Source organism: Leopardus geoffroyi, chromosome C3, assembly GCF_018350155.1.
Source record: "Leopardus geoffroyi isolate Oge1 chromosome C3, O.geoffroyi_Oge1_pat1.0, whole genome shotgun sequence".
Taxonomy (NCBI): Eukaryota; Metazoa; Chordata; class Mammalia; order Carnivora; family Felidae; genus Leopardus; species Leopardus geoffroyi.
In genome coordinates, this window is record NC_059338.1 from 105,242,713 (window position 1) to 105,260,259 (window position 17,547).

The window sequence follows — 17,547 nt, forward strand, 5'->3', positions numbered from 1 at the left end:
TGAGCGGGGGAGGGGCAGAGAGAGAGAGGGAGACACAGAATCCGAAGCAGGCTCCAGGCTCCGAGCGGTCAGCCCTGACGTGGGGCTTGAACTCCCGAACTGTGAGATCATGACCTGGGCTGAAGTCAGTCAACTGACTGAGCCACCCAGGCGCCCCCAAAAATGTCCCATTTTTTTAATACTCCTTGCTGATATATTAGCATACAAACCTAAGAATATTTCTTAAACATGGGATGGATATTATCTATTATTTGAAAGAGTGCTCTGTCTTCTCTTCACTCTCAGATATAAAATACAGCGAGGCTGGTCCTATAGCCACAGAAAATAAATTCCACACAAGAAAGGCACTTTTCTCCACACTGTAAAGTCACACTTGGGTTTGAGTAAAGCATGTACATAATTAGATTCATTCCTGCTCCTAGAGTTCTTAGGGTAACCCCCTGACTGTCTGTATCTCATATTTGAGAAAATCAAATCTTCTGTGATCACACATGGTTTTCTCTCCCATGTCTTGTGATCACATTCCATGGGGCCAATGGAAGAGGATTAATCCAAACCATGAGGTGGTCTTAGAGACATTGCCGGCCCCTAATATTGCCCCAAGCACCAGGCCCTGGTGTAACCTTTTTATTTTTTTAGGAAAATTCACATTTGTGACAGACAAGATGGAAAGCAGGACCACAGGAGCCGGAGGGTGGACATGTGATCCCAAGTAGCCAATCAGATGTCACATCAGGACGTGGCCTCTCTAAGGACTGACACAGCAGTCCAGTGCAGGCACACTATTCAATATGGTGGCTGCAGGGTTGGGAGCCACTGGAAGATGAAAACAGGTTGTGGCGTCTACAGTTGTAACTCCACAACTCGGATTGTTGTTCCTGTGGTGACCTGACATGTTTTTCCTGCTGCTCAGCTCTCGTGGCTATTTTCTGAGCCCCGTTCTCCATCTTCCCATTGATTTTGTGAACACACTACCCTTCTAGTACCTTCCGGTAAACAAGTTATCAAGAGCCTGTTTCTGTGTAGACACTGTGATGGGCTCTCCAAAATCCCTTTCAAGTCTGAAGGATTTATTTTCTCAGCTGTTGAGTGGGCTGCTGGCAGGAGGCCCTCAGCTGTCAGCTTGCTTCAGGACGGCCTCGGCTGAAGAGCCTCATTACCTAAGGTCACGCCTGCTTTACTGAACCAGTGTGAATCCAGGGACTGGTCAAAATAGGGCAGAAAGACCTGGCCCCTTACCCCAATTCAAGTGGGATTGCCAGATAAAATACACAATGTTCAGATACTTTTAGATAAACAGTGATACACTCTTTTAGTATAGATATATTAAAAGTGCTGTGTGAAAATACTTACGTTAAAAAGTTATCCATTGTTGGAGCACCTGGCTGGGTCAGTCGGTAGAGTAGGTGTCTCTTGATTCAGGGTTGTAAGTTCAAGCCTCACATTGGGTGTAGCGGTTACTTTAAAATCTTCAAAAAAAAAAAAAAAAAAAGTATCCATTATTTATCTGAGATTTAAATTTAACTGGCCATCCTGTATTGCTATCCGGTCAATCTGGCAACACTAAACTGAAGTCAATTCCGAAGGTCCATCCCAGCCACAGAACCTTCCATGGCATTGACTGAGGCCTCTACCCAGAATGCATTTCAGCACATCTCCTGCCTCTGCCCACACCCGCTTCTGTCTCTTCTTTTCCCTTCCTTAGGTGGTGATCCCAAGACCACTCCCTGGGGTAGCTGCTGCAAGGTGACCTCTGTCACAGAGTCCGCTCCCCAGGCAACCCAACCTGTGACATGTTGTAATAGGGTGACCAACTGTCCTGGTCTGCCCAGGACAGAGAGGGTCCTCAGATGAATTAATCATCCTACCTTGCAACCAGGAATTGTAACAGAACTCTTGTGACTTGGGTGACCAGAAAGCATCATTGCACCTTGTTCTTTTAGGTGCCTAATCCACAGCATGTGGGCCTGGGCTTTTGCTTTATCTGATCTCTGTGCTCCCATGTCCTGCCAGGACCAAATCTTTGTACTGAATCCAAGCCTGTTCTACTGAGGCCCTGAAATCCTGCCTTCTCTCACATGAGATTAGATCCTGTGTTGCCTGGAACCCTGACGCTGTGACTTCCTGACGTGGGCAACTGTCCGGAGGTTAGACTCTCCCTGTTCCCCTGCCCACCTCTATTACTTGCCTCCAACTATACTTGAGATATCCATTTATTAATACCTCAGATGCCTCTCCAGGGTCAGTCTCTCTCTTTCCAGAACTTTTTCTTAATAGCCCACGTTTCTGAAGCCCAATGCCTAAGCATCTCTCTCTTATGGTTATAAACCTAAAAGCAGGGGGGAAAAGCATGTAATTTCCAATAATATTAATTGAACATTCTTTATGCCACATACTGTACCGGGAGCTTCATTCATTCGTTCATTCATTTAAAAAATGTATTGATTGCCAACTATGTGGCAGGTGCTATGCAAATAGAACCTGTGATATGAGAGTGAACAGGAGATAAGGTATCTGCTCTGGGGGACTTCCTTTTTTATGCAGGATGCAGTCAATCAGCAAGTGTAGCCAGTACTATCCTATCCTAGCCTTACTCCTTGGGATCCCTTCCACTATTTCTGTGTGCCTCTGCTCTGGATCCTGTGTGTGTCTGCCCTGACGGCCACACCTGCTCTTGGGCAGCTGCAGGGAGTTGGAAGTGTTTGGGTGTTGACCCCGCCCCCAGTAACCCTTAGCCAATGACTGACCGGTGAAGGAATGGGAAGATGCGGCGCATCTGCTTCAAGTTGAGATAAATTTAGGCAGGATTTATGCTGTTGAGCTGCCTTATGGAATCAGGTTGAGGCTGGGGCTTTACCCGAAATCCCACCCTTCTCTGTCCTCTTCCCCCTTCCTACTCTGCTACCGCCACTCCCTTAGCCATCTCCCCTGGAAATCATTCCTTGATAAGTCACTTGTACCTGAATGCTCTTCTCAAGATCTATTCCTAGAGACCTAAAACAGCAAGCAAGTAAATAAGTAATGATCAGTAATGATAACTGTGATCAGTCTATGAGGAAAGGGATATGGTGACAGAGGAAAATAGAGGGACCTACTGTAGACAAGGAGGACAGACGAGACAACCCAAGGAGGCGACATTTCAGCCAAGAAGGAACCAGATATATGAAAAGTCAGGGGAAGTGTATTTCAAGAGGAGGGAATGCGAAGGACAAGTTCTCAAGGGAATGCGAAGGACAAGTTCTCAAGGCATGGAAGCGCTTTGCATTTGGCATGTTCTAGGCATTGTCTGAAGGCTAGTGGAGATGGATGGCAAGTAGTGATGAGGACGGGGCACAGGAAGGCAGATGCCAACTCCTATGGGACCTGGAGGCCCAGGGTAAGGCCTTTGGAGTTTATGATCAGTGAGATGGAAAACCACTGGAGAGCTTTCAGCCGGGGAGAGATACATCTGATTAACATTTTAAGATGGTTGCTTTGGGGGCGCCTGGATGACTCAAGTCAGTTAAGCATCCGACTCTTGATTTCGGCTCAGGTCATGAGCACATGGTTATGATATCCAGATAGACACTGGGTGTGGACCCTACTTGAGATTCTCCCTCTCCCTCTGTCTCTCTCTTTCTCTCTCTCAAAAAACAAAAAACAAAGCAAACAAAAGTGATTGCTCTGGCTACTTTGTGGCGGTGACGAGTGGCAAAAAAGCAGTTGGGACACTATGGAGATGGTCTGGTAGTCAAATAAGACTGGGACTAAGGAAGGAGAGGCGGAGAGAGAAAAGGTAGATTTTGGAGGCAGAACTGACAGCACCAGCTGATGGGTATTCTGAAGAGGGATTAGTTAAGGACGACTCTCAGGTTTCTGATTTTAGCAATTGGGTGAATGTTGACGTCTTTCACCAAGACAGGGATCACAGGGAAAGAGGCAAGCCTGGGAGCAGAGGAGCCCACACATAATCTAATTCTTGTAAAAGCCCCTTAACCAACGTGGAAGCCGGCAGGGAGAAGTGTCTGGCCAGCGGCCGTCTGCAGCTAGGGCACAGCAGAGGAGAAGTGAAACCCTGATCTGAATACTGACCCCGGCAACCCTGGGATGTTACAGCAGGCCACCAGCGTCCTATTTGCATAAGAGGCCCTCTGTCCCCAGAGAGAAAGACTAAGGAGGACTCACGACGGAAAATATGAGGGAGATGAAGCCACCCTAACCCTGACACCTCAGACTGATTAGGGAGCTCACCTTGGACGTGTTCTTAACTCCTGCCTCTCAAAGGTTGGGACCGAAAAGTGATGCCTCCTTGCAGCTTTCGGGGAAGCTGTGGAGCAGTGGGTGCTGCAGGCTGGCATGGCCCGGACTCCCTAGCCCCTTCCCCAACCATCGGCCTTCGCTTACCAGGCCCATCTCCACCCACACAGCCCTGACTCCAGCCAGGAGCAACTACCTGCTGTTTCCTGTGCACAGCAAGTTCTTTCATGCTTTTGTCAAAGGCAAGCTGTTCTCTGCTGGGGCACAGGGAGCAGGGCTCCTTCCCAGCCCTTTACCTTGTGGCAACACCTCCTTCCCCTTCAGGATTTAGCTCTAAAATTAGCTTCTTTGTGAAGTCTTCCCCTCTTCCCCAGGCAGCGTTAGTCACCTCTCTGTATTCCCACAATGTTCTGTCCAGGCATGCGTTCTGGATTTAACTATTCCCGTCTTGCAGGTGGGGGAAATCTGAGCCTATATAACAACTGAAGGTTGGGGGGGGGGGGGAGGTGTGGGGCTGGAGGTGGGCACTAGACCATTCTGTATTACATAAGCTAGATGGGGCAAGAGAGTTTCTGGATGACACTTCCAGGCCTAGTTGGGCAAGAATGGAGGACCCAGGAATGATGGCAAGGAGCATAAAATAAGGGAAGGCCGCTTTGAGAGGCTATAACGTGGGTTTTTCTATTCTCCTAAAACCTTTTCCCCAGTGAGGTTTACAAATTGAAAGTATCCCTTGATGTGTCTTTTCTCTGGAGCTTCTAAAGGGACATTTTTCTGGCTTACTCAAGAAAATCCTAAGTGTGGCTTTTCACCAAAGTATCCTGAGTTTGTCCTGTGTGCAAAGGAAATTAAAGAAAACAAGAGCCTATTTTATATCTGTCACCGGGTTCCTACGAAAGTTTGCGTTAATAGCATCTTCCATTTAGGCAGCACATTACAATTCACAAACTACCGTATTGTTTCATTTTAATCTTTCCTGCAAAATCAGGGTATTGTGCTGTAAATCCGTGTAGCACATGAGGCAGCTGAGGCTCCGAGAGGTCAGGTACCCTGAGAGGAGGTACAGAACCAGGATTAGAACCCAGGTGCCCAGCACTCATTTAAAGAATGACCAACAAATGCTCCCCGAGGAGAGGCCTTGCTTCCACTCCTCTAAAAGCCTGAGAAAATTCTAATTGCTTGACCTTTGGAACTCAGGAAGACCTTTTTGACTGTGGTTTGTGTCCTGGCCAAAAAAAGCATTATCACAGGGCCATGCAATTATAGGGGCAGTTTGCAGCATGCCCTAACCAAACCAGGAAGAGCTCAATCATAGGTTGATAAATAACTCTGTTTCCATAAAGGACAGATGACTCCAGAGAAAATAAACATACAGCAAATTGCTCCTTGTAGTAGGAATGTTCCAGTGAGTGAGTATAATAAAAAGTATTTTGCAAAGAAGGAAGACAATGATGCTGTTAAAAAGAACCAAGAAGGAACACCAAGGAGCAAAAATTGGGATGGAACCATGGGCAGAAAGAAAAAGACGGAGAACGTGGTCCAAGAAAAAGGCCATGAAATGTCAAAGGTAGACACTTATTTAACAATCTGAAAGTAACAGTGAAAGAAATTTGAGGTCCTGTATTGAATCAATGTGTATTGAATCCCACAGGGTGATGGTGCCATGAGAGACATCGATGACCAGAGAGGGAAAAGACTCTAAAAGCTGTATTTATTGAGTTCTTGCTATGTGCCAGGTGCTGTTCTAGAACTGTAAGGATATAGTCCCATTAATGTGCACAATGACCCTTTTACAGTTTTGCAAATTGTACAGATGAGAAGCTAAGGCAGAGACAATTCAGGGACCTTACTCTAGGTCACTTAGCTAGTTGGTGGTGAAGAGAGGCTGTGGACCCAAGGCTCTTAAGCTGATGCTCTTAAACCCTGTGCTCTGTCACCTCTGGTAGGTGGCCTGCCTTGATAACACAAGGTTAGTATTCAGACTAACACTTAAATCCAATGAGCTACAAAGTGATCTTAGCAAAAGGAGGGGATTGGGGGAGGAGTCTCTGGGTAGGAAGTGATAGAAACACAACTTAAACTAGCTTAAGCTGAGAGGGAGACTTTTGGCAGTAGACTGAGGTGGCTCCCAGGATGAAGGAAGAATTTGACAGCTAAGCCTTGAGAGCTCAGGAAACAGGGAGTCTCTAAGATTTCGGCTCCCGGAATTAGGGATTTGAAAGGTCTCAGGACTCCCCTACCCCTCATCCTGTTTCTCTCCTTGAGTTGACTTCATTTTCTCCTGTTGTTGGAGGGTTCCTTCAAGGGTGGTGGTAGTGGTGGGTGGTCTTTGGCAGCTCTGTGCACCCTGACAAGAAACCCCACAAGCTGAGAGAAAAAAAAAGCCCTCTTCTGTCCTGGCTTCTTTTCCTTTTTCCCTAAGGTAGAAAAAAGTTCCCAGGGAAGAACTGTAATTGGTCCAGCTTGGGTCATGTGCTCACCCATGAGCCAATCACTGTGGCCTGGCGGGCAGGGTTCTATGATTGACAACCCCGACTCACTAGGGTTACATGGGGTTGTGACAGGGCTTTTCCCGGAAGAAGGGAGCTGCTCTTCTGGAGAGTCAAAACAAAAACTGTGCACGAGAAACTGGACTACTGGCGAGAAGATTACAAACATCAGAAGAGATGCAAAAACAGCCAAGATAAGACAGTTGACAGAAAGGATAAAATGCTCAATAAACTTTGGTAACAGTATATAATGAAAACAGGACTTAGGCATGATGAGAGGAAATTTACCTAACAAAGTAGAGGGTCTAAAAAGCAATTTAAGAGATGAATTAGGATGTCAGCTCTGAAACCTTTAGGTAGCTCTACTATTAAGGCAGATGCATTCTGGGAGGCTTGACTAATGCAGGGTCGTGCTCCTAGTTTGTGCCCACTAACTACTAATTCATTTTGATGACAGGTTTTATTAGAAATTATTGCTTGCAGCACTTACATATTTATAACATAATTTAGATGAATAATTTGCATATGTAAAGTTCTGCACAAATGCAACTAATAATAATTTATTATTGAACCATTGCCCTTCTGTTTACTCTTTCATGCATGCATTTATTCATTCATGCATGCATGCATTTCTTCATCTGTTACTTACTAATCGAGTGGCTATAATATTTCAGGTACTCGGTTGGGCACACCTGTTTTTCTGCCTTCAAGACGCTTAGGGTATAGCAGAGAGGACAGCTACAAATAAACTGTGTCGGGATAAGTATACAGTGGGCACTGTGGTGCACTGCCAGGTTTTCCCTTCAAGACTGAGACACTTTGGGGTACCTGGCTGGCTCAGTTGGTAGTGCAGGTGACTCCTGATCTCGGGGTTGTGAGTTTGAGCCCCGGGTTGGGTGTATTACTTAAATAAGTAAGTAAGCAAACAAACAAATAAATAAGACTGAGATGCTTTGGTCCCGCTTGTGGAGAGTGTGTTAACGTTAAAGGGTCACAGATGAGTCTACCCTCAGAAAATGCCCTTGGCTGATGGGAGCTGCCTTCCCCAAGGAAGGGACCTCGAGAGCCGGGGCAGTCCACATCCTCGACTGTTCAATGACTGGTCATTGAGAGGATATAAGGCCAACTTCCTCCTGGAGATAACACTGAAGGGTCATCCTAGCCCCAGAGCTCCTTGTGGGATCAGCTGAGGTCTTTGCTACAACTGTATCACAGTCCAGCCCCTCCCTTTGCCCAATCTGGCTTCTCTTCTCACCTATAGGTGTTGTTCCTGAGAACATTCTCCCCAAAACAGTCTGCATGCAAATTTCCACCTCTAAGTCTATCTTACAGAAAACCCCACCTAAGACAAGGTACAAATCAAAAAAATTCTTATCGAGTAAAGCTGTCATAGTCACAAATTTCCAGAGCCTGCTCTCCAGATAGAACATACTAGTCTCTGCTGGCAAGTCTCTGCTTGAAGAATCAGCTGGAGAGTCCCTCTATTTTGTGTAAATATAGGAAAGAAGGCACCCTTTGGTCTAAAGGAAGAGAGAACACTCCTCTCAGCATAAGAAAGCCTGGCCTTCCCCATTCTTCCCGTGTATGGAGTTGGCCTGCTGAGGAGAAAAAGGGTATTTTGCATAGTAGACCAGGAGCCTCCCAGGAAGAGAGGAATAGAGGCTTGGACCCTCTCCTTTGTGAGGTTCAATGTTATTATAATCTCTCTGATAAATGGGATGGTCCCTACTGAGGTCCGCTGGTGAGACAGGGGAAAAAGGCCCCAAAGAGGAACTTAACGAGGGCAAAGGGGGAGTCCCTGGAAAGCCCCTCCTGTCCCAGCCGACCTGGTATGCAGGGTGGGCTTTGAGAGGAGGGATGAGCACAAGACTGTAAGTTAAAGAGTCAAAGAGAAACATTTCTAACTAAGGACAACCCCGAAGGAATCTCCCCTCAGAGGACAGTTGAGGAATATGAACTCGCAAGGCTATCATCCCTGTAGTAGATAAACATACTATTTTACAAAACCAACTTTCTTTCTTTTAAAGTTTATTTATTTTTGAGAGAGAGAGAGAGAGAGAGAGTGCATGAGTGAGGGAAGGACAGACAGAGAGGGAAACACAGAATCCAAAGCAGGCTCCAGGCCCTGAGCTGTCAGCACAGAGCCGGACGCGAGGCTCGAACTCATAAACCACGAGATCATGACCTGAGCCCAAGTCAGATGCTTAATCGACTGAGCCACCCAAGCGCCCCGAAAACCAATTTTCAATTTCAACCCTACAGAGTAGTAACAGCATCAGCCATAGTGTAAAATAGGGGCCTACTAGGGAATTATCAACATGATGAGGTTTTCTAATGTTCATTTTCTAAGTTGGAGTCCCACTAATTAGTGAAGGAAGGCTATGAGCAATTTATTTAACACACAGAAGAAATGCAATTGTATTACTACTTTAATCTGGTAAAAGAGGCCATACAAGTTGCAAATAATTCCAAAACAATGTGAGGAGTCCATTAGGAAGAGGAATGACTACTGTCAGGGAGGAAGCCTTCCTAGAGGAGAAGAACCAAGCCCCATCTTGTAGGCTGAGCAGAAGTCAGAAGGTGGATGATGACATGTGGACATTGGTCAGAAGGGTATCCAACACTTCCCAGGACAAAAGCACAGAGGCGGGAAGGCATACTGTCGTCCCCTGTAAATAATCTCTGCGAATTTGGAGCCCAGGAGGAACTGGAGGCAGGGTGAGACAATAGAAGGCTCTAGAAGCCAGAACAAGACATGGAAACTTGCCCAGGTTACCAAATCTTGCCCAGAAAAGCTTAAATTCCTGATTTTTAAAGACCCAGATTTTTAGAGTTGGCAATTATTCAAAAATTTTTAATTTATTTTAATTTTTTAAAGAGATTTGAAATACTATTTTTTTAAGTTTATTTATTTACTTTGAGAGAGATCGCACAAGCAGGGGAGGAGCAGAGAGAGAGAGGGACAGAGAGAATCCCAGGTAGGCTCTTCATTGTCAGCACACAGCCCAACGCGGGGCTTGAACCCACGAACTGTAATTGAGATTGTGACCTGGGCCGAAATCAAGAGTCAGATGCTTAACCGCCTGAGTCAGGTGCCCCACAAAACATCTTTAGATTTGCCCACAGGCCTCTAGTTCACAACTTCTGCTAGAATGAAGAACAGATAAATGGAAAGGTCATATTTGCATGTTAAAAGTTCACTCTTGGGGTGCCTGGGTGGCGCAGTCGGTTGAGCGTCCGACTTCAGCCAGGTCACGATCTCGCGGTCCGGGAGTTCGAGCCCCGCGTCAGGCTCTGGGCTGATGGCTCAGAGCCTGGAGCCTGTTTCCGATTCTGTGTCTCCCTCTCTCTCTGCCCCTCCCCCGTTCATGCTCTGTCTCTCTCTGTCCCAAAAATAAATAAACGTTGAAAAAAAAAAAAAAAAAAAGTTCACTCTTAAAACAAGTAAAACAAAAAGTTCACTCTTGGCAGCACGATGAGAGACAGAAAGAGACTAGACAGGAAGACGATTAAACAACGAATATTTTGAGACATATATGTTGTGACCAGAGTTAGCGTCACAATAGTGGGTTGTGGACCCTAAGCTTGGTGCAGGCGATAAATTTAATCAACAATCACACAGATGTGTAGGTACTCACTGTGAGCATACTCCAGGGAAGAAAGGGGAGGGCCTAAATTATGGCAAAAGATGCAAGGGAACAGATTAAAAGGATCATTGGAAAGTTTGGTAGCAATTTAGCTGGGAAGAAAAGAGAGAGGGAGTTTCGAGGTCTTATTTGGCTGAGTGGGTAGATGCTGTTTAGAAAAAATGATCACTGGGACCTTTGCCACTATTGACAGTTCCATAAACAGAGTGAACATAGTTTAAACAGATGGTGCAAAGGAATGAGAGCTAACACCTACATTATAATTTCTGTCCTTTTACTAAGGCTTCCAAACAGTCCTATTTGCCTCTTTCTGGAGATAAAACCTCCCCACCTATTTCATAGGGATTGGTCAGGATGCTTCAGAGAAACAAAACCAACAGGAGAATATAGAAGGAGGAAAAAGAGAGAGAGAGAGAGAGAGAGAGGTTTATTATAAGGATAGGCTCACATGAGTATGGAGGCTGACAAAGCCCTAGATCAGTAGTCAGAAAGCCAGGGACCCAGGGAAGTCAACAGTATATTTCTGGTCCAAAAGCCAGCAGACTGAAGACCCAAGGGGAGCAATGTTCCAATTCAAGTTCAAATGCAAGAAAAAGCCCGGTGCCTCATCTGGAAAGCAGTCAGGCAGAGGACTTAGTTAAGGAAGAGTCAGCCCTTTTGTTCTATTCAGGCCTTCAACGGATTAGATGAGGCCCACCCACATTAGGGAGAGCAATTTGCTTTAGTCAGTCTATGGATTCAAATGTTAATCTCATCCAGAAACATCTTCCCAGAAGCATCCAGAATAATGTTTGACCAAATGTCTGGACACCCAGTGACCCAGTCAAGTCAACACATAAAATTAACCTTCAAGTACTTTTGGGTATATAAAATGAAATAACCGATTTGAAACTACCTTAGACATTCAGGGGCCATACAAATACAATGTAGTAAGTAGAGAAAAAAGTCATTGCCTACAAGGTATACATTTGATATTCTCTTTTTGATCCATTGTCTCTCCTGCGCGGTGCCTGGAAGGGTGGTCTCCACCCCCTGCAGTGCTGGACTCTCTGACCTCTGGTCTTCAGTTGGGAGATACAGCAGGAGATTGAGAATGAGGGGAGAGAAAGGCTGAGACGGGCACCTACTCTCCCATGGGAGGCTTAGCTCCTTTGGTGTCTCCTCTTCCTTGACTGTAGCTCCCTGCCCTGCTCTATCAGGCCAAGAGGTGCCAACAGCTTCCCTCTGCTTGAGTTTCTGGGTGCTTCTCCATCCCCTCTTGGGCTCTTCCCTGCCCAACAGTGGGTACCCAGTAGCTGTCTTGATAATGTTAACACTAAATCCACACCCAAGCTCTTGCAGGAAATTCTTGGCAATTCTATCTCTAATCGCAAATCAACTCTTGCCATCTTTTTTCTTTCAATAACGACCACTTCAATATGACCATGTTTGACCCTCCAGAAACTGTCATAACATAAAGGGAAGAGCCAGCCGCCATTGAAAGGAGTGCATGATGCTTAGGGATGGAAGGCATGCTGTTCCTGGATCCAGGCGATATTCATACATATCAAAGCTACTGATAACAGCAGTCATTTGAATATCATGACTTCTTCAAATACTGGGTCGTTTCTTCCTTGGAGTAGGTAGGGCCATGGAGTCCCTCCTCCCAGCTCCTAGGTACAGGTGACATGACCTGTTCTCCAGCCTTAGGAGGTAGGAGCGCCCCTTCTGCAGTTACTAATCCCTGGGTGACTACCCTCTTCCTTTCTCGTATTCTTCCTTTTACTTTCATCCTTCTGAGGCCTGTGAAAGCACTTCTTTATATTAAAGCCCCTCTGTTTGAAATACCCACTTGTGATTTCTGTTTCTTTTTTTTTTTATTTAAAAAAATTTTTTTTCAACGTTTTTTTATTTATTTTTGGGACAGAGAGAGACAGAGCATGAACAGGGGAGGGGCAGAGATAGAGGGAGACACAGAATCGGAAACAGGCTCCAGGCTCTGAGCCATCAGCCCAGAGCCTGACACAGGGCTTGAACTCACGGACCGCAAGATCGTGACCTGGCTGAAGTCGGACGCTTAACCGACTGCACCACCCAGGCGCCCCTGTGATTTCTGTTTCTGATTGGCCCTTGGCTGATTCCCTTTTTAATCCATTTTCCACTTAGCAGCCAGTTATCTTTTGAAAACGTGCCTCAGATTGCATCCCTCCCTTGCTGTACTAGCCAAGGCGGTTGGCTTCCAATGACAGAAACCGGCACTGGCTAACTTTCAAACAGAAGAGGAATTTATTGAAGGTACTCGGGAACTCCAGAGAACCCAGAGGAAGACTGGGGAACAAAGTACAGAGGAAGGCTTGCACAGTGAAGCTCCTGGAACGGTTTGCTGAGGAGGCAGGGCCTGATTTCCTTTCCCCAGGACACTTAGGGCAGCCACGTGTCAGTGGCCATCGATCACCGCAGTCTGGACTCCGCTGCCCTTGGACACTCATCTCTGTGCGCTCCTGATTGCACCATGGCCACCTAATAACTTCTAACTGGCCTTGTACCTTTGAAACACACCCTCATGATTCAGAGTCCCACACTGGAGCATCTGATTGGCCTTGTTCTAAGTGTCAGGGGAGACATTATCCCTTCTAAGTCTTGGCTTCCATTGTGAGAACTGGGACCCTGCCTTCCGTGGCTTTTTGTGATTACCGCCAGTAAGAACTTTTGCTTGCGGGCCAGCCAGAGTGACAAATATCCGCCGTGCTGCCTAAAATCGTCCAGTAGCTTCCCTGTCACTTAGAGTAAAATCCCCTAACTTGGCCTTCACGGCTGGCATGATCTGACCCATCAAACTTTCGGACCTCACCTCGCCCCACTCTTCCTTGCTCCTGCTCCTGTCACATGGGCTGTCTGTCCTTTGAACATGCCACACTCGTTCTGACCGCAGGGAATCACTGTTCCCTCAGCCTGGAGGGCCCTTCCCTGATCTTCTCAGCAACTTCCTTTTCACTTCCAAGTCTCAGCTCAAATATCTGCCCCTCAGTGAAACCCTCCTAAAGGAGCCTCCACTTTCCATTGTAGCCCTTGCACGTACCTGATATTTTCTCGTGTGTTTGTTAATTTTCTGCCTCGCTCTCTGCAGAATGTGAATGCCTGTCATTGCTGCGCTATCCCACCCCCGGGCAGAGTGCCTGGCAGAGAGCAGCTGCCGACCGTTTGTTGAGTGGACGGACGGGTGGATGGAGCGCTCCATTCTGTTTATGACGGGGTTCTACTTGATGAAAGAAGCCAAACAATGTTGTAATGGCAGTAATGGCAAACGGGATTTCATGAAGGCTTTCTTAAAATAATTAACTTTTTGGAATCCATCCATGGCATTTCTTTGGGAGGTTTCACTAAGGAGTTTAGGGACCTTAGGTGGGTCCCAATAAGGCTGTTTTGATCTTCCGGAGAAACCATGGGTGTCTTTCTCATGTCCCCCAGCTAGTGGCCCTCCACGTTGTGAGTTAAAGCAGATGGTCAAATTAAGGTAAGGAGAAGCACAAAGGGCCCCACATTCACACTGAGCATGAAGGAGGCCACACAGACAGTTACAGTTGCTACAAGGGTAATACACGTGTTGCATGGATTTGGGCGTCAGACAGACCTGAGTTCTACTCCCACGTCTAACTCTTACTAGCTGCGTGATGTGGGCTCTGCCACTTCTAGCTATGTGACCTTGGGCAAGCCCCTGGACCTCTCTTTGCTTCCACTTCCACAATTGCAAAATGGGAATAATAATACTACCTACATTATGGGATTGTTGCGAGGACAAAATTAGTAAATATATAGAAACGACTTAGAAAAGTGTGTGGCAGACGGCTAGCTTTAATAAAGCACAATATAAGCAGGAGCTATTATTAGGATTGTGCTTACGAGTTGGTAAGAGAAACTTCAGTAAGATAGAAGTTTATCTCCCATATAAGTCAGAGCTAGGCAGCCCAGGGCAGATACAGCAGGTCCACAGTCATCAGGGACCAAAGTTCCTTCTTTCTCCATCATCATCTCACACACAATTTATAGCCTCAAAGTCCAAGATGACTATTGATGCTCCTGGCACCACATGTGCGTTTCAGGCATCAGGAAGGAGGGATGAAGAAGGACCTCAGGGCACAGTCAATACCCTTTAAAGAACCTTCCCAGAAGACCCACATAGTACTCTCATTTGCATTTCATTGGCGAGAACTAGACACACGGCCACTGGCAAGGGGCACTGGGAAACGCAGTTTTTTCACTGGGTGCCTTACCACCCCAAATATAATTGGCCTTGTGTTACTAAAGAAGAAAGAGAAAATGGGTATTGTAATTTGTGCAAGTTATTTAACTTCCCCCAAGTTTTAGAGTTTTGTTTTGTTTTTTTTTTTTTCATTTGTAAAACAGGAACAATGGTACATGCCTCATACAGCTAACTGGAAGGTTACATGAAATAAAACCTAAAAACTGCTAGCCCAGTGCCCAACACATGCTAAATAAATATCAGCTTGTATCATAAGAAGGAGAAAGTGTATCTCTGAGTACTTCTAAAAATAATCTAGACAGGGGCGCTTGGGTGGCTCAGTTGGTTGAAGGACCGACTCTTGATTTCGGCTCAGGTCATGATCTCATGGTTTGTGGGACTGAGCCCCACATTGGGCTCTGTGCTGACAGCACGGAGCCTGCTTGGGATTCTCTCTCTGCCCCCTCCTCCCCCACCAAAGCAGTCTCTCTCTCTCTCTCTCTCTCTCTCTCTATGTCTCTCAAAATAAATAAATAAACATTAAAAAATCATCATCATCATCATCATCATCTAGACAAAAACAAAAAGTACCAAAAGTAGAAAACTATCCCTGCAAAAAAGTTCTGATTAACCTCAGAAAGAAACCTACTCTAACTAAGGTTTCTTCCGCCTTTTCAGTTACTTTGACCCTCTTTCAACTGGTTCTCAGCTGACAAAGTTCCAATTTTAAATATCACATCACCCTGCTATGCTACTAACAAAAGGCTACTATGTGTCTTAGTGGCACTGTCTCAAACTCACCGTTCTGAATCGTTCTGGTCTCACCCACCATCCAGTTTCTGTCCAACTATGTCCAGTGTTCTAGACCGGTGGCTTACGAACCTGACTGATCCTAAGACCCACTCACCTGGAGAGGTTTGTAACAATACAGACTCCCAGTCCCCACCACAGGAATCAACCCCCAAAACTTCTATATCTGCCCCAGCTGCGTCAAACTGACTCTGGGTTTTTGGACTAAATGACTCACCAGCTTGAATGTTTACATAATACTGATGAATGTGCTTTAAAACACAAACACTGATTGAATGTTATGATGGGCCAGGCATTGTTCTTAGCATGTTACACGGGCTAACTCATTTAGGTACTATTTAGATACTATTCCCCTTCGTACAGGTCAGGAAACTGAGGCAATGAGAAGATAAAGAAAGTTGCCCAAAGTCATACAAGTAATAAATGGGGACACTGGGAGCTGGAATTCAAGCCCAGGCAGTCTGGCTTCCGAAAGCCTCTATGCTTAACCCTATCCTCTACCATCCTCCTATCTATAGAGAACAGTTAGGACATTGCAATACAAATTATTAAAAAATCCGGGGCGCCTGGGTGGCTCGGTCGGTTAAGCGTCCGACTTCGGCTCAGGTCACGATCTCACGGTCTGTGAGTTCGAGCCCCGCGTCGGGCTCTGTGCTGACCGCTCAGAGCCTGGAGCTGTTTCGGATTCTGTGTCTCCCTCTCTCTCTGCCCCTCCCCCGTTCACGCTCTGTCTCTCTCTGTCTCAAAAATAAATAAACGTTCAAAAAAAAATTATAAAAAAATCCAAAGACTTCCTCCTAGCATCTATTAAGTAAATTGCAAAATATTCTTATTCATGATCATTTCTCTTCCCAGGCACGCTGTGGCACAGATAAGTCTGTTATAAAAGTATTTCAAGGCAGGTATCAAAAATGGTGTTGAAACTATATTTTTATGTGTGCATGTGTTCACAATGATGTTCTTTATGTAAAGAAATACGGGGCACCTAGGTGGCTGAGTCGGTTAAGCGTACAACTCTTTTTGTTTTTAATTTGATTAATGTTTATTTATTTTTGAGAGAGAGAGAGAGAGCACGCACAAGTGGGAGAGGGTCAGAGAATGAGGGAGACACAGAATCTGAAGCAGGCTCCAGGCTCTGAGCTGTCAGCACAGAGCCCGACGTGGGGCTTAAACTCATGGACTGTGAGATCATGACCTGAGATGAAGTCGGACCCTTAACCAACTGAGCCACCCAAAGCATCCAACTGTTGATTTTGGCTCAGGTTGTGATCTCACAGTTCATGAATTTGAGGCCTGTGCCGGGCTCTGTGCTGACAGGGTGGAACCTGCTTGGGATTCTCTCTTTCCCTCTCTCTCTGCCCCTCCCCTGCTCTCTCTCTCCGTCCCTCTCTCTCAAAATAAATAAATGTACATTTAAAAATACATAGCTGCACACGCATATATACACATTCAGGCTGTTTATCCTACAGAAAGTCTAAGGGGAAACGTAGCAATATTTGACAGTTAATTCTGTGTGGTTTTTATCTGAAATTCACATTTGAATTTTGTCTAATGAAAAAATTCTTAAAGTTTAAAAACAAGGTATTTTATGTACTTTGAAGCAAGTGTAAAACAGCAACTATATCCTGTTTTCTTGGAGAGTCTTCATTTAAGCCTTTCATTTAAAATTTCTCCTATTGGGGCGCCTGGGTGGCTCAGTCGGTTAAGCGGCCGGCTTCGGCTCAGGTCATGATCTCACGGTCCGTGAGTTCGAGCCCCGCGTCGGGCTCTGTGCTGACAGCTCAGAGCCTGGAGCCTGTTTCGGATTCTGTGTCTCCCTCTCTCTGACCCTCCCCCGTTCATGCTCTGTCTCTCTCTGTCTCAAAAATAAAATAAAACGTTAAAAAAAAATTGAAAAAGAAAATAAAATTCCTCCTATAAAACCCTTCAAAAAGAAATCTGATGGAAAAAGTGGATTACAGGTGTATTTGCATGGTGGCCGAGCTATTGGTTTTAGAGTCTAATAGATGTGGGTTTACATCCTGGCTGTGAAGCTTCCTGGCTAAGACACAGAGATCAGACAGGTCACTGAATGGCCCAGCCTCACTCACTGTGAAAAAGTACAGGGGCTGATGCATTTTGCCGGCTGAACACATGTAATCGGGTG

General features: G+C 45.8%; 1 long non-coding RNA gene across 1 annotated transcript in view; it reads right to left on the minus strand.

The window, feature by feature from the left end:
- LOC123585635 overlaps positions 1 to 17,547 on the minus strand; it is a 73,767-nt gene that overhangs the window by 12,735 nt on the left and 43,485 nt on the right. The window contains exons 5-6 of the long non-coding RNA XR_006706326.1: positions 13,431 to 13,610; positions 1,354 to 1,469 (exon numbers count right to left, since the gene is read on the minus strand). This is a non-coding gene — a long non-coding RNA (uncharacterized LOC123585635). The remainder of the gene's footprint in view (positions 1 to 1,353; positions 1,470 to 13,430; positions 13,611 to 17,547) is intronic.